The sequence below is a fragment of the Lygodium microphyllum genome, chromosome 12, assembly GCF_053477565.2.
Source record: "Lygodium microphyllum isolate KBCC chromosome 12, Lygodium_microphyllum_v1.1.10, whole genome shotgun sequence".
Classification (NCBI taxonomy): domain Eukaryota; kingdom Viridiplantae; phylum Streptophyta; class Polypodiopsida; order Schizaeales; family Lygodiaceae; genus Lygodium; species Lygodium microphyllum.
In genome coordinates this window covers 31,709,268-31,736,613 of record NC_141146.1, presented here as the reverse complement: position 1 = coordinate 31,736,613, position 27,346 = coordinate 31,709,268, and the positions used below count along the sequence as shown (strand labels likewise).

General features: G+C 42.4%; 1 pseudogene; it reads left to right on the top strand.

Annotated features, from left to right (window-relative positions):
- The first annotated feature begins 11,385 nt into the window (after positions 1-11,385).
- LOC148027605 (uncharacterized) lies at positions 11,386-26,852 on the top strand (annotated as a pseudogene).
- The last annotated feature ends 494 nt before the right edge of the window (positions 26,853-27,346 follow it).

Sequence of the window (27,346 nt, the reverse complement as noted above, 5' to 3'; positions counted from 1 at the left end):
AGATGGGAGAGTGTAGGAGAAGATGGCTAAGTTGAGGATCGAGATAGAGGGAATTGTGCAGTCTCTCAAGGTAACTCTTCTCTCTCTCTCTCTCTCTCTCTCTCTCTCTCTCTCTCTCTCTCTCTCTCTCTCTCTCTGTGTCTCTCTCTCTCTCAAGCTCTCTCTCACAATCTCTTGGAGGGGTATCCTTCTCTCTACCTCTCTCTCGCAGCCTCTCGGGTCTCCTTATGCTCCTTTGTGCATCCCCATGCCTCTTATTTATAGTGAATTAGAGATAAGGGCTTGTGGCTGAGAAGTGGAGCCCTTTGTGGGGGGGGATCTTGGAAAGATGAGTGATCTAATGCTCAGATCATAAATCTGATGGTTCCATTGGTTCTAAAAGGGGGGTAAAACTCCAAGACACTTGCTTAGAAAGCTCTCAGTTCACTCATTCTTCTTTTTTCTGTTCAAAGTGCTGTCTACTACCTGTAGACGGTGATCGCGGCGTGCACGATTTCGCAAATCCCTCTCTTTATTTGTTTCTTTTTATAAAATCTCCAACACTAACTAAAATATCACTTGTCTTTTCTTTTAAATGATATCCAGTTCTAGAAATATCCATATCTTTTTAGGATAATATCTAAAATATACTAGTCTTGTCCAAAAATCTAATATTTTTAGACCATCCATACTATACACATTAACCTAGTAATTAATATAGCTCATAACTCTTGTTCATGTTGTAACTTCCGTGAAGGGTGGCTACGGTCCTTGTCAATCCAAGAAAAATATCGACTTTATGACTCTTGATTTTTTTAAACATATATTTTTAATTAAATAAAAATACTTAATTATTAACATTAGTTTGTTTTTTTTTTGTCTTTAGTTAGTAATCTTACTAACTTATTAATTGACTAACTAACTTTCGAACTAACCAACTAACTTTTATTGTGTGGAAATATTACAGACAAGAATCAAAGAAATTTGATTGGTTTTTTTAAACCAATCCAATCCAAGGTACTTAATTTAAGAAAAGGGTGTTTGTTTTTTTTAATAATGAATTTTTTACTCTAACTAATAGTTTTCACTATGTGTGATATATAGATGCTTCCAATGCATCAGGTTCTAAGTTGCCACAAAGACCTTCAGGTATACAACTTTAACAAGTCTTGGTATTTTTTGGCATTATGGATTTGTTTTTGTCTTTCTTTTAATAATCATTATTCTATGAAGAGAACAATAGAATTTATGTACTGTGCAGAGGAGAGTTTGCTTGCTACTCTTTCTTGGGGATTTTGACAAGGATCATATAATTTTAGAAACCACATGATTAATGTAAAGTATTTCTTGGATTATAGTAGAGGAGGTGTGCATTGGACTTGTGAGCCAAGCACAAAGGCATTGATTTTATTGGGAACAAAGCTTGTTGAGATCAATGGCACATTTCATCACAATGATTGCAAGCGGTTAAGTTTGGAGGGAGTTCCCTTCTCCAATCTCCGGTGCTCATGTAACTGTTGAGATATCGAGCTCCACTCGTGATATGCCAAGGTGACCGTTGTACATTTATGTCACCGACTTGTTAGTTGCAGATGCGGTTGGTACACCGCCCATGAATAATAGCTAGATGACAACTATCCTTATCTACTCTAGTTCGTGGCTCACTTAGTATGCCACCTTAGTTAGTTGAGTTTGGTTTGAGACCCATATATAGGGTTCTTCTATTTCTTTGTACGAGTGTTCTTTTGGCTTACACAACTAAGAAGAGAAAAACTGTTTTTAGCCTCCATCTGTGTGTATTTCCCCATTGTGCAAAGCTACAAGTGAGACTCCTTCCTTCTCTCCCACAATCTTGACATGGTATCAAAGCCTTGTTTGTGGTAAGGAGCTCAAGAAAGCAAACCAAGTTCGCGGTGTTCTGATAAGAGGACCAATGTTGCTTTCATTTTTCTATTTTGGGAGCAAGTCTCTGCAGGTAGCACAGCCAGAAAGTGCAAGAGTGCATTGTCTCAGATTGAGACGCCCTTCGCGGTGTAGCAAGAGGGCAGTATATGCTGCGGGACAGGGATTTAGCCCTTGGTTGCTCAATTTTTTTGATTTGAGGCCATTTCGGGGCCTATTTTGGAGGCGGAAGTTTTCTGCACGCACTCAGGAAAATGCCTTGTTTTATGCTGTGCGACCATTGTTCTACAGGTTGGTGAAAAGTTACTGTAGAAATTGCATCGTATGCCTGTGCATAGAGACATTGGGAGTTACAGAATCATCCTTGTTGCCTGTTGATGCAAAATTGTCACTACGAAGTGACTGTGTGGTTAAATACCACTTTCGTCAATTTTGCAGATTTTCCTTTGTGAGGTTGAAGCTGTGTTCTTTGCAGTGACAGAATTTTTTGCAGTGTTCTGTAATGGCGTCTGATTCTCTTTCACAGATTGTCACTGAAAAGCTTGACAAGAACAACTTCCAAGCATGGAAGTTTGGAATGACGAATTTCCTTATGGAAAAAGGATATTGGGAATTCGTTGCAGGAAATGAAGAAGAACCAGTTCTTCTTGATGTTCCCAATCAACAGCAAATGCAGGCATTTAAAGCATGGCATGAGAGAGCCAGGAAAGTTATGTACTGGCTGTCTATCAGCATTTTAGACTCTATGATTGTGCATATTCAAGATGCAAGTACGCCAAAGGAGGCATGGGATACTTTGTCAAAAATGTATAGCACAAATACGCAAGCCAGGAAAATGCAGCTCAAGCAAGAGTTGCACAATGTGCAAAGAGAAAATATGAGCATCAATGACTACCACATGAAGGTGAAAAAGATTGCAGATGCACTTGCTTCCATTGGGTCACCAGTGGAAGATGATGATTTAGTTTCTGTGACCTTGAATGGTCTAGGAAAGGATTATGCACAGTTTCGAGCATCCATTTCTGTCCGTGAAAGATTTCCTGATTTTGAGGAGTTGATTGCTCTTCTAATTTCTGAGGAGCAGAGAAATGGTGGTGCATCTTCTTTAGGAGGAACTTCAAAAGAAGCTGCCTTCTACTCAAATGCTGGAAGAGGTAGAGGAGGCCGATCTGGAGGCCGTGGTAGAAATCAGAATATGCAACAAACTCAAGAAAACCAGTCCTATGGAGGAGGACGTGGTAACTCTAGAGGGAGGGGGAGCCAAAGAGGTCGTGGTGGATGGCAAAGAGGCCAAAATGCAAATAGCAATGTTGAATGCTACTATTGTAGTAAAATGGATCATATGGCTAAAGACTGCTATAAAAAGTAGAATGATATCATGAATGGAAAATTGCAACAAGGAAATTATGCATCTTCTAGTAGACAGGGCGATGACAGAAATGAGCATTTGTTTATGGTGCAGCACATGAACAATTCTATGACAAGTGCAGAAGAAAGTAACGATGTGTGGTATGTTGCCTCAAGTGCATCAAACCACATGACAGGTTATGCAGAATGGATGGAAGATGCAAGGAAAATGGAAAAACTAGATTTGTGGAGACTGGTGATGATACTGCACATCCTGGCAGATTGGAAAAATTCCTTTGTCTATGCAGGGTGGGAAAAAGAAATACTTGTCCGATGTATTTCATGTCCCGAATATCACCAAGAATCTGGTTTCTGTTGATCAAATGGTTGAGCAGGGCTTGCAGGTCAGATTTAATCCTCATTGATGCTTTGTTGAGGATATGAAAAATAAAGGTCGCTTGATAGCAAAATGAAAGAAAAAGGACAGAATGTTTACGTTGGATGCAGACATGCCTGAATTGAGTGCAGCAATGTTTGCACATGGGACCGGTGTAGTTACAGATATTGATATCTGGCATAAACGCATTGGTCATGTTAATGTACAACGACTTAAATCAATGCAGGCCCAAAATATTGTTGCAGGATTGCCTAAATTCAAGGTTGCAGAAATGCATAAGGTATGTGAAGCCTGTCAATTTGGAAAACAGGCAAGGAAACCATTTCCTAGACATGTTCAAGAGAGTAAAAAGCCATTGGAATTAATCCACTCTGATGTGTGGACTACTAAAGCTGCATCTCTTGGAGGCTGTCATTATTTTGTCACTTTTATTGATGACTATAGCAGAAAAGTTTGGGTGTATTTTATGAAAAAGAAAAGTAAAGTTTTTGGGCATTTCAAAACTCTTAAAGCTATGGTTGAAAAAGAAACAGACCTGCAAATAAAATGCCTAAGGTCAGATGGAGGGGGAGAGTACCTCTCAAATGAGTTTGCAAGGTTCCTACAGGAGCATGCATAAAGCAACAATATTCATGTAGTCATACCCCACAACAAAATGGAATTGCAGAAAGAAAAAACATGCATATTGGAGAGGTATCTCGTGCCATGCTCAATGAAAAAGACTTGCAAGATTTTTACTGGGTTGAAGCAATTGCTACAGTAGTCTACATAATGAACAGGACTCCCACTGCAGCAATACATGGCATGACTCCAGAGGAGAGGTATAATGGTAGGAAACTAGATATTTCTCATTTGAAATTTTTTGGTTGCATTGCCTATGTTCATGTGCCAAATGAGTTGAGATCCAAGTTGGATCCAAAAGCTGAGAAGTGCATCTTTATTGGTTACTCTCTGCAGCAAAAAGGGTATAGATGCTGTAACCCTTCTACTCGTAAGTTTTCAGTGAGCAGAGATGTTGTTTTTGATGAGATGAGTAGCTGGTATAAACCAGTAAATGTGATTGATAATGTAGATGCACAAAATGGTGAAGAATGTAGATAATGTCCATGGTGAAGAATGTCCATGGTGAAGAATCTGCCTGTCCTCTAGCAGTGGTTCACATTCTTCACCATGGACAGGCAGATTGAGATCAAGAGAATCTTCTTAAAGCAATGCAGATAGTGGTATGCAGGTATCACGAAAAGGAAAAGAGAAGGTAGATCAGCCCATGTTTGATGTGAATGCAGGTCACTCTTATGTGGATGGTGAATCCAGTGGCTCAAAACAGAGCATTGATGATGAGTTGGGTATTCCTTCTATTGTTACACCTGGAGTAAGGAAGACCAGGGATGTTTTGAGAGCACATGGGAGTGAACCTACTTTGTGCAGGTCTACCAGAGCTAGGTATCCTGTGGATAGGCTGAAATATGATGGATTTACAACCATTCACTATGCCTATATGGTCAAAGTGATACAGGAACCGGAACCCACTTCTTTTGAGCAAGCCATGGGAAAAGAAAAATGGAAGAAAGCCATGGATGAAAAAATGGATGCCTTGGAAGCAAATGCTACATGGGAATTGGTACCTTTGCCTAAAGGTAAGAATGCAATTGGTTGTAAGTGGGTTTATAAGGCGAAGCACAATGCAGATGGTTCTGTGAACAGATACAAGGAAAGATTAGTAGTCAAGGGGTATGCACAAACATATGGCATTGATTATGAAGAAACATGCAGTCCGGTTGCAAGGATGGCAACCGTAAGAGCAGTCATTGCTATGGCTGCATCAAAGGAATGGTCTTTACATCAAATGGATGTAAAGAATGTCTTCTCGCATGGTGATTTGCAAGAAGAGGTATATATGGAGCAGCCACCAGGTTATGTGCATGCTGTTCATCTTGAGTTTATTTGTAGGTTGAAGAAAGCCTTGTATGGCTTGAAGCAAGCACCTAGAGCATGGTCTGTCAAGATAGGACAGTATCTTGTCACTATGACTTTCAAAATTCCAAGGCAGATTTCTCACTTTATGTGAGAAAAACATAGAAATGTATTATGCTACTTGTCATTTATGTTGATGATTTGATTATGACAGGTGGCAGTGATGAAGATATCCTTCATGTGAAAATGCTATTGAAGCAGAAGTTTGAGATGAAGGATTTGGAAGAGTTGCATTATTTCTTGGGCATTGAGGTGATTAGATCACCCAGTGGGATACAGCTCTTGCAGAGGCAGTATGGATTGGACATGCTGTCCAAATATGGGATGACAGGCTGTAAGCCTATTTCAGTTCCTTTGGAGCAGAATGTGAAGCTGAGCGCAGATGCAGGTGAGCTTCTGGAAGACTCTACTATGTATAGACGCATAGTAGGAAGTTTTATTTATATGACTATTACCAGGCCAGATTTGAGCTATGTTGTTGGATTGGTAAGTTAGTTTATGCAGGCTCCAAGAAAACCGCATTTGGATGGGGCTAGATGCATACTCAAGTATGTGAAGTCCACATTGCAGTATGGACTATTTTATGAGACTGGGATTCAGATACAGTTGCATGGATATACTGATGCTGATTGGGCTGGTAGTATTTCTGATAGACGATCTACCAGCGGATATGTGTTCTCTTTTGGGAGTGCTGCAGTCACTTGGAGCAGCAAGAAACAGCCTATAGTTTCCTTGTTGAGTACAGAGGCTGAGTACAGGGGCGCAGCAATGGCTGCATGTGAGGTAGCTTGGTTGTATAAGCTACTTTATGACATGCATCAGCCTACAGATGGGCCAGTTGTCATTTATTGTGACAACATGAGTAGTATACACTTGGAAAATAACCTAGTCTATCATGCTAGAACAAAGAACATTGAGGTGCATTATCACTATGTGCGGGAGAGGGTTTTACTAGGTCTTATTGATCTAGTTTATGTCAGTATAGAGGATCAAGTAGCTGACATATTTACGAAGGCATTGGGCGCAGAGAAGCTATGCAAGTTCAGAGACCTACTTGGTGTGCAGGAATTGGGATTGAGCTCGAGGGGGAGTGTTGAGATATCAAGCTCCACTCGTGATATGCCAGGGTGACCTTTGTGCATTTATGTCACCGACTTGTTAGTTGCAAATGCGGTTGGTACACCGCCCATGAATAATAGCTAGATGATAACTATCCTTATCTATTCTAGTTCGTGACTCAGTTAGTATGCCACCTTAGCTAGTTGAGTTTGGTTTGAGACCCATATATAGGGTTCTTCTATTTCTTTGTACGAGTGTTCTTTTGGCTTACACAACTAAGAAGAGAAAAATTGTTTTTAGCCTCCACCTGTGTGTGTATTCCCCCATTGTGCAAAGCTACAAGTGAGACTCCTTCCTTCTCTCCCACAATCTTGACAGTAACGTGTCTGCCCATAAGTTGTCCAAGCACGCTTTTAGCGGTCTCTATTGAGAAACAAATCTAAGCATCGTTGTCTGACACTCCCATGGAATATTGTGAGTTTTGTCGCCTAGGGTTTCCTGAATCTGCCTTGCAACGGAACGTTCACGATCGAACCCACTAGGATCGATCTAAAATTTGGGCACCTAGTGGCCGAGGTCTCCTAACAGCATTCTAGCATCGGATCGTGGACATCTTACTTTACGCAGAGATACCCAAGCCGAAGTAGACCCATGCCGCACTTGGTTCAAAGAGAATGGGAAACGAGAGGGATGCACCACTCAACCTCTCTACCCGTAGGGCATAGTCCCATTCCAGTCCCCCTAAACAGCATGAATTGGGTTCTAACCTAACAATACCTAAAGGTCAAACGACAGTAAAATCTTGTGAGAAGCCTCCTAGTTCTCTAGGACCACCCTGCCATAGGACAAACCCGTCGGGGGGTTCCGCCCACCTGCTTCACTCAATAGCTTTAGTTTTCTAATTAAGTCCTACCACATTTATGTGTGACACTTAAAGCTAGTTTTATTAATTAAGCCTTTTAGGGAACAGGGTTTGTTCGCATAACTTATAGCACAGACACGAAAACAAAGCAAGCAATCCTTTGACAAACAAGTTCAAACAAGTTTCTTAACTTATCTTCAAGTTAATCTTTGTCTCCCACCCATACAAGATAAATTATGTATCCCTTCTGTCCAACAGAAGTATTCCTTCTGCCGTGTAGAAGTAACCGGTCCAAATCACATGGCACTACAAATTCCATATCTTTTCATCCCAGTGGAAGATACACAGAATTCCATGAGGGTATTCTGTCCACCAAGATTCCACCCTTGTAACTAGTATTTAGGGTTCCAGGATCCCATCCTGGGTCACAAAGCGGCTCCTTAGATTCTAGGAACAATGCAAGTTGTATAGCCAAAGCCCCCTCTGGCACCCACATTTCCTACTACCCGAGACTATCCCTGCTGACAGACCTTTCGCCTATAAAGCCGGTCCAAGCCTCTCATAGCAATAACCATGGCCCCCTTCGAGTAGGGCCTTGCCGCTAGCTTGGGGGTAGCCTAGCACGATCCTTCCTTAATTAAATCCTTTAGGAATCCAGCACAACAAGGCATTTAGTCCTAATATCATTTTCTAGGAAAACATTCATTTATCCCCATGGCAACTTGTCATCACTGACCCTTGCCATGCATTTACCATAAATCACAAGCACTTGGAACATCATCCAAATGACAAACTAACAACCAATTGAATGTAAAATCATTTAGAATGTTGTTATATCAACCAACAAAAAACCAATTGTATTCTTGCCAAACAATGCAAGAATAGTCGTGATAACATTTCCATCGCATATATGCTCTTCCCCTTGGGATCAAAGAGTGATTTTATGTAAAATTTACTGCACAATTTTTAATGTCATGATTATGCCATTCATAATCCTTGACCGATTCCTCCTTGTAATTGCTCTATCAACGAACAAGCCATATGCAATTAGGTGCTATGCACTTTGCAAGCTTGATCTTTTGAATACGTGAGATAAAATTTATCCCTTCCGATGACCTATACTCGTGCATCATAGTATGGTGCCTAACGTATCTCATACGAGAATCAAAACAAGCATCTATCAATTTGGAAATACATTACTTACGTCCGATACCACAATTGAATTGAAGGTGATGCCTTCGTCTGAAGCTATATTTTTGGTTATGGGATTGCCATCCACACGTGACATTCTTCGCGTGTCGGGGACCATCGTCCACAAGTAGACTCAAGAGATTAAGAAGGTGGAATAGATTCAAGATAGGAGAGTGTAAGAGAAGATGGCTTAGTCAAAGACCGAGATAGGGAAAAATTAAACTAACTCTCTCCCTCGCAGCCTCTCGGGATAACTCCTCTTTCTCTCTCTCTCTCTCTGTCTCTCTCTCTCTTTCAAGCTCTCTCTCACAATATCTTGGAGGGTTATCCCTCCCTACCTCTCTCTCACAGCCTCTCGGGGTCTCCTTATGTCTCTTGTGCCTCCCCATGCCTCATACTTATAGTGAATTAGAGAAGATGGCTTGTGGCTGAAAAGAGGAGCTATTTGTGGAGGGGGATCTTAGAAAGATCAGTGATCTAATGCTCAGATCATAAATCTGATAGTTCCATTGGCTCTGAAAGGGGGGTAAAACCCCAAGACACTTGACACTTGGTTAGAAAGCTCTTAGTTCACTCCTTCTTCTTTTCCTTGTTTGAAGTGTTGTTTTTTGTCTGTAGGCTGCGATCGCGGGTTGCGTGATTTTGCAAATCCTTCTCTTTATTTTTTTTCTTTTGATAAAATCTCCAAAACTAACTAAAACATCACTTGTCTTTTCTTTTAAATGACATCCAATTCTAGAAATCTCCATATCTTTTTAGCATAATATCCAAAATATACTAGTTTTGCCCAAAATCTAATATTTTTGGACCATCCAAACTATACACATTAATACTAGTGATTAATATAGCCCATAACTCTCATTCGCGTTGTAACTTCTGTGAAGGATGGCTACGGTCCTTGTCAATCCGAGAAAAATATCGGATTTACGACTCTCAAATTTTTAAACACATATTCTTATCAAATAAAAATCCTTAATTATTAACGTTAGTTAGTTTTTTTCTTTAGTTAGTCTTCAATTAGTAATCTTACTAACTTATTAACTGACTAACTAACTTTTGAACTAACCAACTAACTTTTATTGTGTGGAAATATTATACCTCTTCATGTGCATCCATTCCCAAGGAGAGAGACTTTTGCATGTGTGTATATCAAGACATGCACTCTAGAGGGGAAAGAGGATTAAGAGACATTGGAGGTGGTAGAAGTTTGGATTACTTGACTCATTCTGAGATATTGAGAATTGCTAGGACTAAAAACATAATAGTTCGACGACTCAAAAAACTAATATGGTCCACAAGGAAAAAGGTTGCTACTTTGAGTGTAAAGGTGAGGAGTCTTCAAGAAAGTGTTTCTCATGCCTTGGCACGCGAGGAGATGTAATGAATGAATGCACATAAGCATGGCTTATTTGAGGGGAAGAAAGCTTTGTGGGACTTTTTCATCGACATCTCTCAAAACATAGGAAGAGTGGGTCAAGGAAAGTGATATTCTGATACAACAAAAAATCTATTTGAAGCTGTCAAGACTTGGGGAGGTACAAGATTGCATAACTTTCTCTCCATGAATATTCAAGATCCACATCTTTCAACTACATCTAGGGCTATGAGAAATGCTCTTTGTTATAGGACCGGATTGAGAGAGGATGTATTCAAGCATGTGGTAGAAACATATAAGCATCATATGTTGAAAAATGGGCTTTGCATGGGAAGTGTACCTGTCATTGTTGCTGAAGATGAGACTATGATCAAGAGGATGGTGAGGTGGATAGTAAGAGATGACCAACTTGTTGGTTTTTGTGGAAAGAAGATAGATCACACATGCATTTCAAATTTCGTAGTACTTGTTACAAATGGTGAAAATGGTTATCATAGATTTGTTGATGCATTTGAGCATAATGCGATTGCCCACTATGCAAGAGTATTGATTGCAAATACTCTTGTTGAATGCTTGCCAAAGTTAGTTCTTTTTATACAGATAACTTGTAATAGGTTTGACTCTATGTCCATCAAGGAGCAATGGAAAGAAGTCAATTAGCATTGGAATATGTATGTGAAGGATGTGATTGGACCAATACTTGGTCATACTTCTGATGGAGAAAGGAAGCTTATGGTTGAAGTTTATATCTCTCTTACAGGTGTTCGATACTCAATTCCTTGGAAAAGTTGGCCATTCACAACTTCTATGGAAGATGATGGAAGCATCATAATGCATCTAAAAGATTAGTTTTTGGTAATGATCTTGTCACCTTGAATCATGTAGCCTTGGTATATCAAAGTTTCAAGGTTGATGATCATGGTTTGCAAGAAGGAGATATAGAGAGAAAGGATAGAAAAAATTGGAGATCAGAACAGAGGATAGCCGAACGTAAAGTTCAAAATTGTTTAGAGCTCTTGGAGATGAGATCCAATCATCATCAAGAGCGAACACTTGGTACAAAGGTGTATCTCTCAATTGTGGCAGCATACATTGATATTTTTCTATCTCCTACTCTCAACTTGTATGAGTGTGTGAAAGCTAGCGGAATGGTATCCTTCTTTTTTAGGTACTGAATTCATGTTATCTATTGAACATATATAAATAATTAATGATATTGTATGCTCATGTTGTTGCTATGGTAGCACCATTATGCCTTATTAATCAATCGATTTATGATGTTTTATTAGGTTTTGGCACATGTGGATCACCAAGTATGATGTATATACGCTCAAGTAGAACTTCATTAGTAGAGAAACTTTCATGGACATCCAATTGTCATGTCACTTTGTGGTTCTTCTCATAAAGATCTTCAGAGACAGATATAATCACTTGGCAGTTCCTTTATCTTCACGGGATTTGATGCTTGTAAGAATTTCTTTAGTAAAGTAGGTGGAATGGTTAGCAATGAGAGGTGTTATGATCGTTGTGACTTATTGAGTAGTGCAGGAGCATTGAATAGAATTTCAAAGTTTCATGCAGGTTCAAATCTAAGTTTTCCGGCAGCTCACTCAAAGCAATAAAACATATGGGTTGATATGAATCATATGCCTGCCATTCGTTTGGAAAATTTAAATGACTACATGGTTGTGAGTATTGATGAGCAGATTGTATATGCATTAAAAGAGAGTTTAGCAGAAGCAAAGGTCATGTGTCGCGAGCTTGGTATGGAAGGTGAAGCTTTATGGGGTGCCTCATGGGAAGAAAAAGATATCTTAGAGCATCTTGAAAACAATGCACATGACAATCTTGAAGAAGAAGAAGAAGAAGTTTCATTGGATGATTTTGTTGGACATGTAATCATGGATACAGTATTGGATGTTGATGAAGTGGATACAATTGCACAAAGTGAGCTTGTCATGTCATGGATTCTATAGTTGATAATGAGGAGAATGTGGTGAGCCAAATATCACCTTTTGTGGAAGTTGATTGGAATACTTTGTGCAAGAGCACACTTGTAAGCCAATTGAATGGAAATCCAATGTTATCAAAGGAAAGATTAACAAGGGTAAAAAGTGGAGTATATTTCTCATTTGAGATGAAGTCAAAACCTCAAACCAGTACTTGCCTTGGAATAGGATATGATTGTGCGATTCGATTTGAAGATATTATACTTAGAGATAATACAAAGCTCAAAAGAAAAGCCAAGGTTGCAAATACTAGTCAAGGGTCAAGAAAGGCACATGGTACCTTCGAAGAGTAATGAGTATGAGAATGAAGCTAGGAAATGGTTTAAAAGAGACAAGGGTCCCTTTTGATCTTCTAGATCATCCTCCAAATGTGGAGATTCATCTAGCATGGTATCAACAAACCAAAGGAAGTAAATGCTACACATACGATCTTGTTGATAATCAATCAGTGTCCTTGGAATCCACAATTGCTCTGGAAAAATTGAGCTATGATCCAATATCAAATAAATATCAACTTGATCCAAATGACTATAAGATCTTCAACGACTATGTAAAAGATACATAAGGTAATTTGAAGCGCATAGAGTAAAATAAAAATCTATAATAGTTTTAATGTGTTGTCCTTTGCATTAGTATTAAATTAATAATCTTGTTTTTCTTTGCAAGTTGAAAGCTACTATGTATACATCATACATGCTACCAAGAAATATCAAATAACTTTTGTGGTAATCTAGTTATTGTGTAATTTGAGTTTTAGAGTCATAAACGTTTATGACTATTTTGGGTGTAATTTGAGTTTTAAGGTCATAAACTCTCTCTATCACTCATGTGCACGAAGTAGCTTGCAACCACACTTGGCAATAGCCAATAGTTTTGGGTCCATCTTAGCCACCAATATGCAGTAGAAAAGGCATATGGCTGCATTGGCAGTCCTTTGATGGTGAAGAAAAGTATATGTATTGATAATCTTATGGTAATGAAGCAAAGTACATTGCAACATTACAGTTTTGGAGGTATATTCAACATGTATTTCATTCAAGGATATCTATGAAGGGAAGTACTTTTAAACACGTACATGTGATGCTTGTGTTGTTGCTACTCTTTGCTAAGTTCATTCATTCATGTGTACTGTAATTTGTGACTACTAACTAGATGTTAGTATCAGGAGTTTCAAGGTGCTTGGTAAGAGGTTAAACCCAAGTTTTTCTTAGAGAAAAAACTTAAATCTTTAATTTTTGTTTGCTTTTTTTCTTGATTTGTATTAATCATTGTGTGGGAGGGGGGGAGTTGGCACTCTCCCATGGTTTTGGTAGAGAGATTCAACTCCCCTTCTTCCAAAGAGAGCTTGGTGTCCGCTTGGTGTAGTCACTTTAAGTATAAAGAGGTTCAATTCCCCTACTCTCTCTCCTCATGTGGTAAGGGACACGGGCACTCAAAAACATTGTGACACATACTTTGGTATCCAAGTGCCACTACATAAATCACTTTGTGATATGACCATTTTGATATTTTTAATTGCTTAGGATAATTCCAACTTTTAAAAAGAAAGTTAGTATATGTTCTATGAAGACTTACATTTAAGAAAGGGGATACATAAAAATTCATACATGTATATATATTATAAGCTTAAACAGGGGGATATATTAGTCTTACAAGCTTCATAAATAGGGGTTTTTTAAGAAGTCCTTGCACGCATGTGACATGTCTTCTTTACTATGAGTGAACTCCCTGTGTAGGTACCTTACTAAATATGGGATCAGAAGACAATTAACTTGCAGCTATACACTGCAACAAAATGGTGTAGCAGAAAGGAAAAATAGATTACTGATGGAGAAGAGTTTGCCAAATGGTTATTGGGCTGAAGCAGTAGTGATTGTTGTCTATGCACTGAATAGAACCCCTACATCAGGGATTCATGATGTAACTCCATATGAGAGGTTGTATGGTCATAATCGTGATATTTCACACTTGAAGGTATTTGGCAGCATTGCATATGTGCATGTTCCTTATGAAAAGAGGAAGAAATTGGATCCTAAAGCTATCAAGAGTGTGTTCCTTGGATATGCACAAGACCGGAAAGCGTATAAGTTATGTACTGTCTACACATGAGACATTGATTAGTAGAGATATTGTTTTTTATGAGCTGGCATTGTGGTATGCGAATTTGATTACAGTGGCTACTGATGGATTAGCCAGCACTAGTTATGTTGAAAATACACCTAAAATGAATACATCTATGAGTGGTCCTATAGGTGTTGGGTCACCTACAGTAAGTCCTTGGTGAGGGCGCTTGCAAAGTCGTACTCCTACGCCCACTGACACGGATATGTCAGTGAGGGGGAGATTGGATAAGGGAAAAGAAAAGATGCTTGAGGATGTGACAGGTTCACTTACAGGTTATGAGTCATCTAACAGCGACAGTTTGGATAATGAGTTGGGCATTTTGTCTATTATGATGCGTTGTTGAGTGTTGAAATGACTTGTTTTTTGGCTGATTTTTGTTGTTTTTGAGAGCTGAATGGTTGATTTTATGGGATGATTGGTTGATTTGGAAGTGGTTTGAGAGTGTTTTGGATGATATTGATTGTGTTTTGGAAGTTCATGATGTTTCTGATAGGTTCTGAATGGTTCTGTATACCTTCTGTTTTGTTCTGTTTTGGTCTGTTTTTGTTCTGATTGTCTTCTGTAAGGAGGGATGGAGTATTGATTGATGAAGAATGAGATATTGTGAAAGCTTAGTGAATGGTTTGTGAGAGTTTTGAATGGTTTGAGAGTGAGTTATGAGGTTTTGATGACCTTCTGTAACCTTCTGTAGGTCTTCTGTAAAGCTTCTGCTTCTATTCTGTTTCTGTTCTGTTCTGTACTGTAACTGTTCTGTGGAATGTATGTGTGATTTTGGGAAAGTTTTCTAGCCTTGGAAAGAGGTGAATATAAGTGCAAAAGAGCTGAAAGAAGTGGAAGAAGTAGCTGCTGAAGACTCAAGTGAAGACTAGAGTGAAGTGACAGTAGTGAGCTATGAAGAGACACTGTAGTGGCTCTGGTGACCCTTCATATCAGACATACCTCTTGGGAGGGGTATCCACGACCTAAGAGTGATTATTGAGAGTAATTTTTGAGAGATTGTAGTGAGGATATGATGTATTATTGATGGTGTGTGAGAGAGAGAGTCAGAGATAGCCAATTTTACTAAAACAGAGTGATTGTATATGAGAGATTGAGAGAGAAGACTATGAAGATATTGAAGATGAATACTATGTGATGTATTTCCATTCAAAGATGGTGTACTTCTTTGCTTTCTTTGTGATATTGATGGATTTTGTGAGGATGTTGAAGAATATGGTTGATTCTATTAAAACCGTGGGAGATTTACATGATGCTGCATGAAGATTTGTTGTGCCTGGTGTTTTTTTCTTTGTTGTGATCATATGAAACATGATAAACAAGCTTGTTGATGTTACAAGATAGATTTTCTTGCAAGAGAATTCCCTTTTCCTTGGTATTCCTCTCGGGGCTCCATGTTTTTGGTGCGCAGCCGGGGAAACTTGCCATCAACAAGCACCAAAAGAGGCTGAAAATGAAGGAAATGGTATCGCCAAGAAGAGAAGAATTCAATGGATGTTTGTAAAGTTCCTTCTTCCACTAAAGAGTTGGAATTCCTCATAATCAAAGCCACTTTCCACAAGAAGTTCATCCCACAATGGCGGAAACACATCACCATCATGATGCATGCTCTATGTAGTGGACAGTTTCCTCTTCCTATTGAAGCAGCAGAAACTTGCATCTTGGTGGCAAACTGTTTGGGAACAATCTGAAGAGCAGAAACAGAGAGAATGAACATCCATGGAAGATTTGGCATTCATTGAGAAGTTTCCAGACAACATCAAGTGGGAGATTGTGAAGAAGCTTCAGGAGTCTTGGTCTGTAGAGGTTCACAAAGACAAGAAGGAAAAGAGTTGGAATTTGTTCGTGGACGCTCAACAGCAAGATACATGGGATGCTTGGTGTACTGATAATCTTCTGTTTGTTCAATTAGCAACCCACTGGAAGTTGGTAGACAAAGTGTTTTTCACAACATACACTATTGAAACCATCAGAAGCTGGCATTACTATGATGATGGCACCACCACAATGCTCAGACGTATGCATTTTGACACCTTCAGAACCGAATACCTTCCTCTGTGCAGTGGCATGAAAGCAGAATTCAGGGACGTTGAAAAGAAAGAAGTAGAAGAAATGTTGGCAAGAGAGTCCTCCAGAGACTGAAGCCTTCTGTTAACCCTCTGTGGAGCACTAACAACATAGTGGAGTCAACCCCCTGATGAATGACGCAATAAAAAGGCAAGCGTTAGAACGAGTCCAGAGGTATGTAAGAAGAGAGAAAGCAAGAATCAAAGCTGAGAGCGAGCTCGCAGCAGAAGCCGCCTTGGACGCCCTTGCGGAACTCTTTACAGAAGTCCCAATGGCACATCAAGCCCTTCCTCCTCCTGCTGGAGGTCCACTTCCAAGCCAGATCCGTCCTAGAAATATTGATGACAGACCAGCGAATGTAGTCCCATTGCCAGTTTTTAAGGGAGAGTATAATGAAGACCCCGATCTTCATGTAGCAGAGTTTATGGTAGCATGTGTGGCTAACAATGCCAGAACCCCTGAGCATTGGTTAGCAATATTCCCCGCCACTTTCAAGGGCGCGGCGTTTCAGTGGTATGAGAGACAAGCAGCAGGAACTTTTGGCACATGGGACGACCTGAAGTTGGCCTTCCTCACTAAATTCAGGCGTGAAGGTTTTGAAGAGCGGATGAGAGAGGAATTTATGAACCTAAGTCAGTCCTCTGGAGAAAGAGTGGAAGCCTATGTCTCACGAATGGAATCCATCCTGAAGAGATGGACTAACCATAATCTAGATGATGGCATTCAGAAGGGAGTGTTTCTCAGAGGATTACAACCAGAAGTCCGTAAGTTTGTGGAACTGCAAAGACCAGCCACACTGCAAGCTGCAACAGAAGGTGCCAGACTGTACGATGAAGTGGAAGCTAGATTAGCAATGAATACAGGAAGAGGAGTCTTACCTCCTCTGATGCCAGGAATGATGTATCCACCAAATGCAGTCCCAGGGACTGTTCCCTATCCCTACCAACAGATGTCCCCGATATCACAGTACAGTGCACCAAATCCACAGTGGCCACAATCCATGCCTCAAATGATGGTTCCACCACAACAACCATGGTCTCAACCAATTTCCTCAATGACAAATCAACAGCAACAGTGGAACCCTACCAACTGGAGTCAACAGCCAACAGTTCAAACAGGAGCACTGAATCAGAACCAGAACAGAGACCCCTCTGTACCAGCCCAACCAGTTTATGCAGTGATTACAGAAACTCCTCAAAACCCTCCTGCCAATGCCTCAGGAGGAGAAAGCTTGAAGGATTATTTATCTAACTCAGTTGCAAACATAAAAAAGGAGTTGATGGATGTGATTACAGAGCAACTACAGACGCTGAAAGTGAACACAGCGAGCATATCCAACGTTGCAGGAGCAGGAAGAGATGTGATGCGGTCAAATACTTGGTGTGGTAAGTGTCATCAAGCAGGCCATTTAGCCATTGAATGTACACGGAAACCAACCATCCCTGGAGCCTTCTGTTACTACTGTTTGCGGAAGAACCATACAGAGGACATTTGCTCCCTGAAGGAGATGCATGACAGGAGAAGAAAGGAAGAAGACGCAAGATTTAACTTGCTGGAATCCAAAATGACAACACAAGATATTGGACCCAAGCCTAGAGAGTTTGGTCCTAATTTCGGACCCAGAAGATTTCCCTCTCAAAGTTACAGAGGCAGACAGTCTGGCGGTGGTCAGAGATCAGAAGTGGAGTGTTACAGATGCGGAGAAAAGGGACACATTTCACCAAATTGTCCAAATCCTCGAAGGTCAGTGGATTACAAGCCCTTATGCAGTCGATGCAAAGGAGAAGGCCACACTGCAAAAGACTGTCCAAGCCCAGTCCCAGTGAAAAACAATGCTACTGATAGTCCGTCCAAGGCCCAAGAGCCTACCTCCAATTTGGTAGAATTGGAAGTTGCTGCCATCACGCGTGCAAAGCAGAAGGAACCACCTATCCAGAAAGAAAATAACCCTCCTGCCAGAACAGTGAAGTTCAGTCTTCCACCAGAAGAACAGAACAGAACAGAGCCTAACAGTGCCGTACAGAGCCCTACAGTGCCACAGAGAGTTACAGAGACAGTTACAGAGGCAGGACCAGAGGTCCAAGATACAGAAGAGGAGGAAGTGCCACAAGTGGCAGAAGAAGCTCATGTAATTCCTCTGTTGGAAGAAAGAGGGAAAATGAAAATGGGTGTTGCCCCATTCCCTAACCGATTAGAGAAGCCAGTGGATCCTATTAAGGAATACGATCTGGTCAGAGATCTAGATACCTTCAGACCAAACCTCACATTCCGACAATTATTGTTGTTGTCTTCCAGTTGCCGGAAAAGGTTCAAAAGTATACTGACGAAAAGACGTGGTTTAAGGATTGCTCCCTCCACAGTGACAAAGTCCGACAAGGCTCCAGAGCCTGTAAAAGAAGTGGATGTGGCTAACGCTTTCCTAGATCCGGGTACTCCAGAGACTGGCGTATGGATAGAAGGCTGCTTCATTGCAAATGCACTGATTGATGGAGGTTCATCAGTAAACATTATGACGGATGTGACAATGAAGGATCTAGGCCTACAAGGTGTGCAACCAACCCAATGGCTCATCAGACTGGCGGATCAGAGCAGAATCAAGCCTCTGGGCATTCTTCCATATGTGAAGACTACAGTGGCGGGAAAAGATTATTGGCTAACCTATTTAGTGGTGAAGCCAAACTCTTATGGCACATCCTATCCTCTGTTACTAGGCAGACCATGGCTTTTTGAAGCTAGAGCAAGGACGGATTGGTTCAAAGGAACCTTGACCTTGGGTAGAGGACCCAACAAAGTGGTGCTGAAACTGTATGGTTCTCAAAAAGGACATGGCTCCACCTCCTTGGAATTATCTTCTGATTCCCCTAAAGAGGCTACAGATGGAACATCAGCAGACGAAGATGCTGTCAAACAGATCCTTCCCAAGAAAACAGTGGCACATTCTTTAACAGTGTATACTGTAAGCCGACTTCCAAGAGATGCAAAGCCATTATCAATGGGTGAATACTTCCTGCCTGAACCAGGCATGACTTCTGAAATCACTTCTGACAGTGAGATAGAAGCATGGATGTACTGCTCTCCCTGTTACATGGCCACAGCAGAAGCAGAAGCAGAAGCAGAGACAGAGACATGAGAGGAACTAGAGAATCTATTCTTCTGTTACAGAGCTCCTACAGAAGCAGAAGCAGAAGCAGAGACAGAAGCAGAAGCAGAAGCAGAGACAGAGACAGAAGAGGATGAATATGATATAGATGAAGAGAATGATGAAAGCGAGCCAGAAGAGTCTATCCCACCTGAAGAGGATACATTTGAGGACGAAGTTCCAGAAGCATCAGAAGCCGATGAGCTCATGCTATGGGACAGAATGGCAATGGTACCATTTGGTTTGGTAAATGGATCTTCTCATATGCAAAACCTTTATAAGACGTGGATTAAGAAGAACAAGCCGTCTTTCAGCAGTGGCTTATGCCGTCCTAACCCATCTTTGCCAAAGAAAGATGATGATGATGCACCGTGCCAACAAGCACCAATCCCACAAACCCAACAAGCATCAGAGGGTCCCTGTTATGTGACGTTCCTGGATGTATCATCAGAAGATGAGTCTTCAAGCCATGAGGTGATTAATCTTGAAACCAAACCCGAAACAGCCCTAATCCCATTCCAACGTTTTCAGGAGCGACCTAAGTCTCCACCAAAAGAAGAAGTTGGCTCTAGTGGGACATCAGAAGAGGACATCACTCCTTTGAAGGAGTCGGATCTGTATCCAGAAGCAGTCCGTGGGACCTTCATCCGTGAAGTAGAAGGTGAAAGACAGTTAACCTTTGTGGATGCAGAAGGCACTGAACGCCACTTGAAGGTGGGTAGCAGTCTCCCAGAAGAGGAGTTGTCAACCTTGTACAACTTGTTGAAAGAAAATTTGGACGTGTTTGCGTGGTCCTACAAAGACCTAAAGGGGATTGATCCCACAATATGTCAACATCATATTGACTTGGAGCCTGATGCCAAGCCAGTACGGCAACGACAAAGGCGAATGAACCCGAATTATTCCACATTGGTGAAAGCGGAGCTGCTAAAGCTTCTGGAGGCCGAGTTCATCTATCCAGTGGCAAACAGTGAATGGGTTTCACCCATCGTGGTTGTACCCAAGAAGAATGGAAAATTGCGAATATGTGTGGATTTCCGAAAGCTTAATTCCAAGACAAAGAAGGATCACTTTCCAATCCCTTTCACAGACCAACTGTTGGACACAGTGGCAAGACATGAGCTTTATTCCCTTCTGGATGGGTTCAGTGGATACAACCAAGTCCAAATTGCAGAAGAAGACCAATCCAAAACAACCTTCACCACAGAATGGGGGACCTACGCTTACCGAGTGATGCCATTTGGGCTCTGCAATGCCCCTGCTACTTTCCAACGAGTCATGATGGCCGCATTTCAAAATCATCTGCACGACTTTATTGAGGTATATTTGGATGACTTCTGTGTCTATAGTTTGATCAGTGAACACTGGGGACATTTGGAACAATGCTTTGACCGATGCCGGGAGTATGGGATTTCCCTCAACCCCGACAAATGCATCTTTGGGGTCTCTTCTGGAGTTCTGTTGGGCCACATTGTCTCAGCACAAGGGATATCAACAGACCCTGCAAAGATCGAAAAGATTGCAGCTCTGCAAGCACCCACCAACCTCAAACAGTTGAGGGGATTCCTAGGCCATGTGGGTTACTACAGAAGGTTCATAGCCCATTTTGCAATAAAGGAAACTTCCTTGCACAAGCTCCTGAGGAAAGATGCAGAGTTTACTTGGACAGAAGAATGTGACAAAGCCTTCCACACTCTGAAGCAGTGTCTGATAGAGGCACCCATCCTGCAACCTCCTGATTGGACGAAAGAGTTCCATGTACACACTGATGCATCAATTGAAGGTTTAGGTGCTGTCCTCTGCCAAAAGGGCTCCTCGAAGTTGGATCAACCGATCTATTATGCAAGCCACAAAGTCACTGATAGGGAACGGAACTATACAGTGACAGAGCTGGAGTGTTTGGCAATGGTGTTTGCCCTGGAGAAGTTTCGCCATTACCTCCTATCTACCCACTTTAAATTTTATGTGGATCATGAGGCCCTGTCCTTCTTGATGAACAAAGCAGATGTGAAAGGACGATTGATGAGATGGCTCCTTTTATTCCAGGAGTTCGACTTTGAGGTGATTACTAAGCGTGGTCGTTCCCATGTCCTGGCTGATCATCTGTCGCGTATCCCACAAACTGTAGACGAGGAACGAGATGATCCAGACCTCCCTGATGCTTCCCTATTCTTGGTAGAAACTGTAACTCCCTGGTATGCGGATATTGCCAATCTGCTGGCAACCCAACAGTACCCTCCTGGTATCTCTAGTCAGGAAAGGAAGAAGCTCATGCTAGAATCATCCCCCTACACCCTGCTAGGCGGTGCACTGTACAAGAAAGGCAAAGATGAAGTACTCAGAAGATGTGTTGCAGGAGAAGAGATTGGGATTGTTTTGAAGGCTTGCCACGACGAGCCATGTGGAGGTCACTTTGCAGGAGAAGCTACGGCCAGGAAGGCTCTGCTAGCAGGATATTGGTGGCCTACCATTCATAAGGATGCCTATGATTACTGTAAAAGATGTGATGCTTGTCAAAGAATGGGGAAACCCACGAAGACAAGTGCCATGCCACTGCAACCTATCCTTCCCTTAAAGCCGTTTGAGAAGTGGGGCATCGACTTCGTAGGTCCGATCGACCCTCCTACCAGAAGGAAACAGAACCGATACATCCTCGTATGTACGGATTATGTCACAAAGTGGTGTGAAGCTAAAGCCCTCAAGCGGGACGATGGTAACAGCGTGGCCCTGTTCATGTACGAGAATATCATCACCCGTTTTGGCAGTCCCTTAGAGCTGGTAAGTGACAGAGGCACGCATTTCCTTAACAAAGTCATGGAAGAGTTGACAGAGTTGTATAAGATCCGCCATCGCAAGTCCACTCCCTATTACCCCAGAGCCAACGGCCAAGTCGAAGTCACGAATCGCATCCTCTGCTCGATTCTGACAAGAACAATTGCTGCACATCGTCGTGATTGGGACGATCGACTTACAGAGGCCCTCTGGGCATACAGAACCTCCCATAAAGCAGCAACGGGACATACACCTTTCCAGTTGGTGTATGGTACAGAAGCAGTTTTTCCTGTTGAACTGGAACTACCCTCTTTGAGAGTGGCGATCAAAGAGCGTTTGGGGGATGACGATTCACTGCAATGCCGTCTCCTGCACTTGGAATGTTTGGACGAAATTCGTCGGATGGCTCTACAGTGTATGGAAGCCACGCAAGCCCGACGCAAGGCTTACCATGACAGTTTCATCAAGCACAAGGAGTTCAAAGAAGGTGATTTGGTCCTAGCCTATGATTCACGATTTGGCAAGTTTCCTGGCAAGCTCCAACAGCGGTGGATGGGCCCCTATAAGGTACTTGCAGTCAACCCTAATGGCTCTGTCCAAATACAGACTGTTGATGCCTCTGATGATCCCTTTCTGATCAATGGATATCGCCTGAAGAAGTACTTCCCTCCTTGGGGATCTTGACAATTACGGACACTTGATCTTTTCCCTCGTTGGTGCGGCACTGTACTTCTTATGATGATACTTCTGATAGCCGTTCTTCAATCACTCCTGATGAAGTGGACGCAACCCTCTGTCCCCTCCAAACCCCCTTCCAGCCTTGATCACTTATTCTCTATTTTCCACCAGCGACAGTGGCGAGGTGGGTCTTGACACATGGTTTTTTCTACCATTTCCTTGTTCACTATGAAGTGAAAAAAGAAAAAGAAAAAAAAAAGAAAAAAAAAACATATCGGTCATGGGAGAAAAGGACTTAGGTCCCTGTCATGCCGACCTATTCTTCGAGAAAAGGTGGAAACACCCTCGGGAATAGGGAAAAAAGAAAAGAAAAAAAAGAAAAAGAAAAAAAAAACACAAAACAAATCTGTTATGAGAGAAAAGGAAGCAATTCCCTGTCATAGCAGGCCTCGTTCCAAGAAAAGGTGATAAACACCCTTGGGCGAGAAGCTGGCTGTGGAAAAGGTGGTAACACCCAGCAGTCCAGAAAGTGGATTCATTGATTGATATCCCTCGGATCCAATTCCGAAGCTGCCTCCCTTGGTAGGCTGTGTCATGGGTCTCTTTGCAAAGTGACTAACTGTCCTCTAGCAGATGACATATTCCTATCCAACACAATGTTCGAATTTGATGGCTACCTCCTTGGGTACGCCTCCTCAACAACTGATGACGCGATCTTCATCGACAAACAATCGAGTGATGTGAGCTTTCATCCTAACCGGATGGGGACGTGAGTATGGGCTGCCCTCCTATATTTATCAACAGAGAGTGAGACAGAGGGTGGGGCGAGAGACCAGTCTTTTCCCTTCAAATCGAATGCGAGATGAGAAGTGTGAATGAAGTGTTGCACGCACGGGATGGGCCTCTCAAAGCACAAAGCACAATTTGTTTCTGTGCACAGCACCATAAGGCTCCCTTGCCTTCATTCTTGCACCGTATGCCGACACAGGGCGGGATGCACAATTGCACCATCAAATGCGCACAAGGCATACAATCTTTGCACAAGTGATTGTGAGGATTACATCAATGGGTTTCAGGAAAAGGCTGCCCTTCTGTATCTATCAAACAGAGCGTGAGACAGAGGGTGGGTTGAGTGTGACTGGAGTTTCTTCAATCATTTACCGAGAGGTGAGATTGAGGGACGTTACGACACTTGGAGTCAGGTATGTTTCTGTTTCCCTGTGCACCCACGGGATGGGTTTTTACCGTCAACACAAGACACATCACCCTGTTCTGTACACTGCACTGTAAGGCTCCCTTGCCTTCCTCCTTGCACTTATGCCAGACGGGCGGGATGCACTAATGCACCATCAACTGTGCACCCTGGCATACTCCTTTCTACACCATTTTCCCCTTTTCGATTCCTCAACCGGGTATGAGAAATGGGTTTTAATCATTCTTTCTCGAGTGATATTAGTCATGGGGCGAGTGACTGTTCTTTCATTTCAATTGAGTGACTGTGAGTTGAGTGCAATATCCCTCATCATCGACGGATTTCTTGCGATTCCTTCCATCAGCTACCTCCCTGGGTGCTGCCGCGTGGTCCTTGCCATGACGAACGTGTGCTGTGAAGATGCCTTGGTTCCTCCAGCGCCGACAACAACACTGGACGTGCCATCGATACTCAACCTTGATTCTTGACGAAATGGGCCAAGTTCTTCTAACCCTACAATTTCTGTTTCTTAGTGACGGTCATGTTTTAAGTGTGGGGAAGTTAGTGGATGGTCTGTGGCATGGTCCTAGGTCCCTGTTGCTCGGTTAACCCTATCCGTTAAGGTCTTAAGTGTGGGGACGCGTCCCTGCGCGTCTACATTGCATATCCTTTGCATATGTTTTATCTTGCTCATGCATGAATGTCTTGCCTTGCTTTTACCCTCCTGGGGTCCCTTCCCACCCGCCCGATTATGTTCCACCCACCTTTGGGGCTGTTCCCTTGCAGTTTTCCTTCATTCCCTGATTTTGAGGTCCTGCTATGTGAATGCCTCTTACGTTCATCAAAGTCCAAATCCAACCTCATAGCCCTGTTCCTCCTGTTGAACTGTCCATTTTTCCTTTTTACCTACCCCTGTTCCGGTGCACGGTTTTCGAGTTATTAATTTTTGAAACATTTTGCGCAATTTCGCCGGTTTTCCATGTGAACGCGCTTTTTTTGCTTCGGAACCGTGATCTGACGTCATAGTCCTACCAACCACTTTTCCCCTGATATTTTTCTTTTTTATTCCGCATCATTCTGATACATGGTTTGTCCGTTATTAATTTTCCGAGTTTTCACGACTTTTTCGTGTGTATTTTTGACATTTTTCCATGTGAACCTGCCTTATTTGCATCAGCATTCCAATTTGATTTGACAGCCGTGTCTCCTGTGCCTTCCCCTACCTTTTTCCTTTTTCCTCCACCCTTTTTTGACGTTTGGATTTTTACTTATTAATTTTTAAATGACTTTTCGGGAGCATTTTTGGAGTTTTTCACATGTGAACCCCTCCTATTCCCGCCGGAACTGCGTTTTAACGTGATAACCCTGTGCCACCCCTTCCTGCGGACATTTTTTCTTCTTACTGCATGTCATTCCGATGACCGGTTCGTCCGATATTCATTTCCGAACCCATTTTTGGATTTGTTTTTTGGGTTTTTCCCATGTGAACGTGTCTTATCTTAGTCGGAATTATGTTTTGACAAGATAGGATTATCGGGCACATCTTTCTGCCTAGTTTTCCTTTTTGCTGCACCTCATTCCGATGCACGGATCTTTCGATATTAATTTTTAAATTGCGTTTTTGGTTCATTTTTTGTGTTTTTTGCACATGAACGCCCTTTCCCCCTCCCGGAACCCCCGTCCCATATTTTTCTTGTTTCCCCCCTGTCGTCCTGCCCACTTTTTGTTTTTACGATATTTCGTTTTGACATCCGGATTGGGAGTTATGAATTTTTCTTTATTTTTACATTTTTTCTCGCGCTCGTTTTGCGCGTGAACGCGCCCGTTTTCGATTTAACGCGTCTCCACGCGCCCCGGTCGTGTCCGCGTACCCCGTACCGTCATCCCCGCGTCGTTTCAATCCCGTCACGGCAAATTTTTTTTACCCCGCCCCGCGCACGTGCGCGGGACGGGGATCCGTCCCCTCTTGACCCCGCCCATCCTCCCTTACCCCTGCCCACCTTTTATTTAAAAAAAAAACAACTAAATCATAATTAATTATTAAAAAAAAACAAAAAAAACCCACCCAACGGACACCCTTCCCTCCCCCCGACTCTCAACCACCTTCTTTCTTTCTCTCTCTTCTTTCTCTTTCTCCTTCTCTCTCTCTCCCTCTCTGTGCGTCTCTGCGTTTCCTCCATCTCCCTTCTCTCTCCTCCTTCTCCTCCCATTCTTCGCCTCCTCCCCTCCTCCTACTCCTCCTTCTCCTCTTCTCCCTCTCCCTCCTTCTCTCCTCCCTCCCGACGACCTCCTCCACAGCGCCTTCTCCTTTCTGCGCCCCTGCAGTGGCCTTCTTCTTCTCTCTCCTCCTTCTCCTCCCCTCACTCCTCCTCCTCCCCCCCAGTCTGCCGCCAGCATCCCCGTCGCCTTCCAGTCCGTGGCCTCTGCCTCCCGCCTCCTGGCTGCCACGGTCGCTGCCCTCCCCCTGCAGACGCTGCCTCCTGGCTGCCACGGTCGCTCCTTCCTCGCTGCAGGCCGCCTTCTCCGCCGTCGCGCTGCCTCCTGGACGCCTCGTCGGCAGCCCCCTTCGCAGCTGACGCCGCCCCACCGTGCCACGATCGCGCCGCGCCTCCTCGCCGTCGCCGTCGCCGCCACGACCGCCGCCTCCACGCCTGGTCGCCGCCCGGCTCGCCGACGCCGTGCCGCCACGATCGCCCGGTCCGCCGGCTCTCCCACCTCCACCTCCCCTAACCTCCACCTCCTACCCCACCTCCTCCTCAGGTTACTAATTAACCTAATTAACACCTAACTAACCTAATTAACACTTAACTACCCTAGTTAAACACTAACCTAACTAACTTAGTTAGCCCTGACCTAACTGACTTAGGCAGACCTTACTTCACTAACTTAGGTTGACTTACTTAACTAACTTAGGTTAACTAACCTAGGTTGACTTACCAGACTAACCTAGGTAGATTTACATGACTAACATGACTAACCTGCCTTAAGTGACTTATGATTAAAGTGATTAATGTGACTTAATTAATCACAACCTTCATTTTTCCCTAAAAAAAATTTCAAAAAATTTCAAAAAATTCCTTCTGTCTTTTGTAAATTTTTGGACCTTTGTCTGCTAGGAATTGCCTTCCCTATAATTTCAGAAAAATCCATTTTTCCTTAAATTACCCATAAATTGCCAAAAAAAATATGAAAAATCATTTAAAAAATTGTAAAAAATTCTAACAAATTCTAACAACATTCTAAAAAATTTCCCTCACCTCCCTTGCTCATTTTCCATTTATT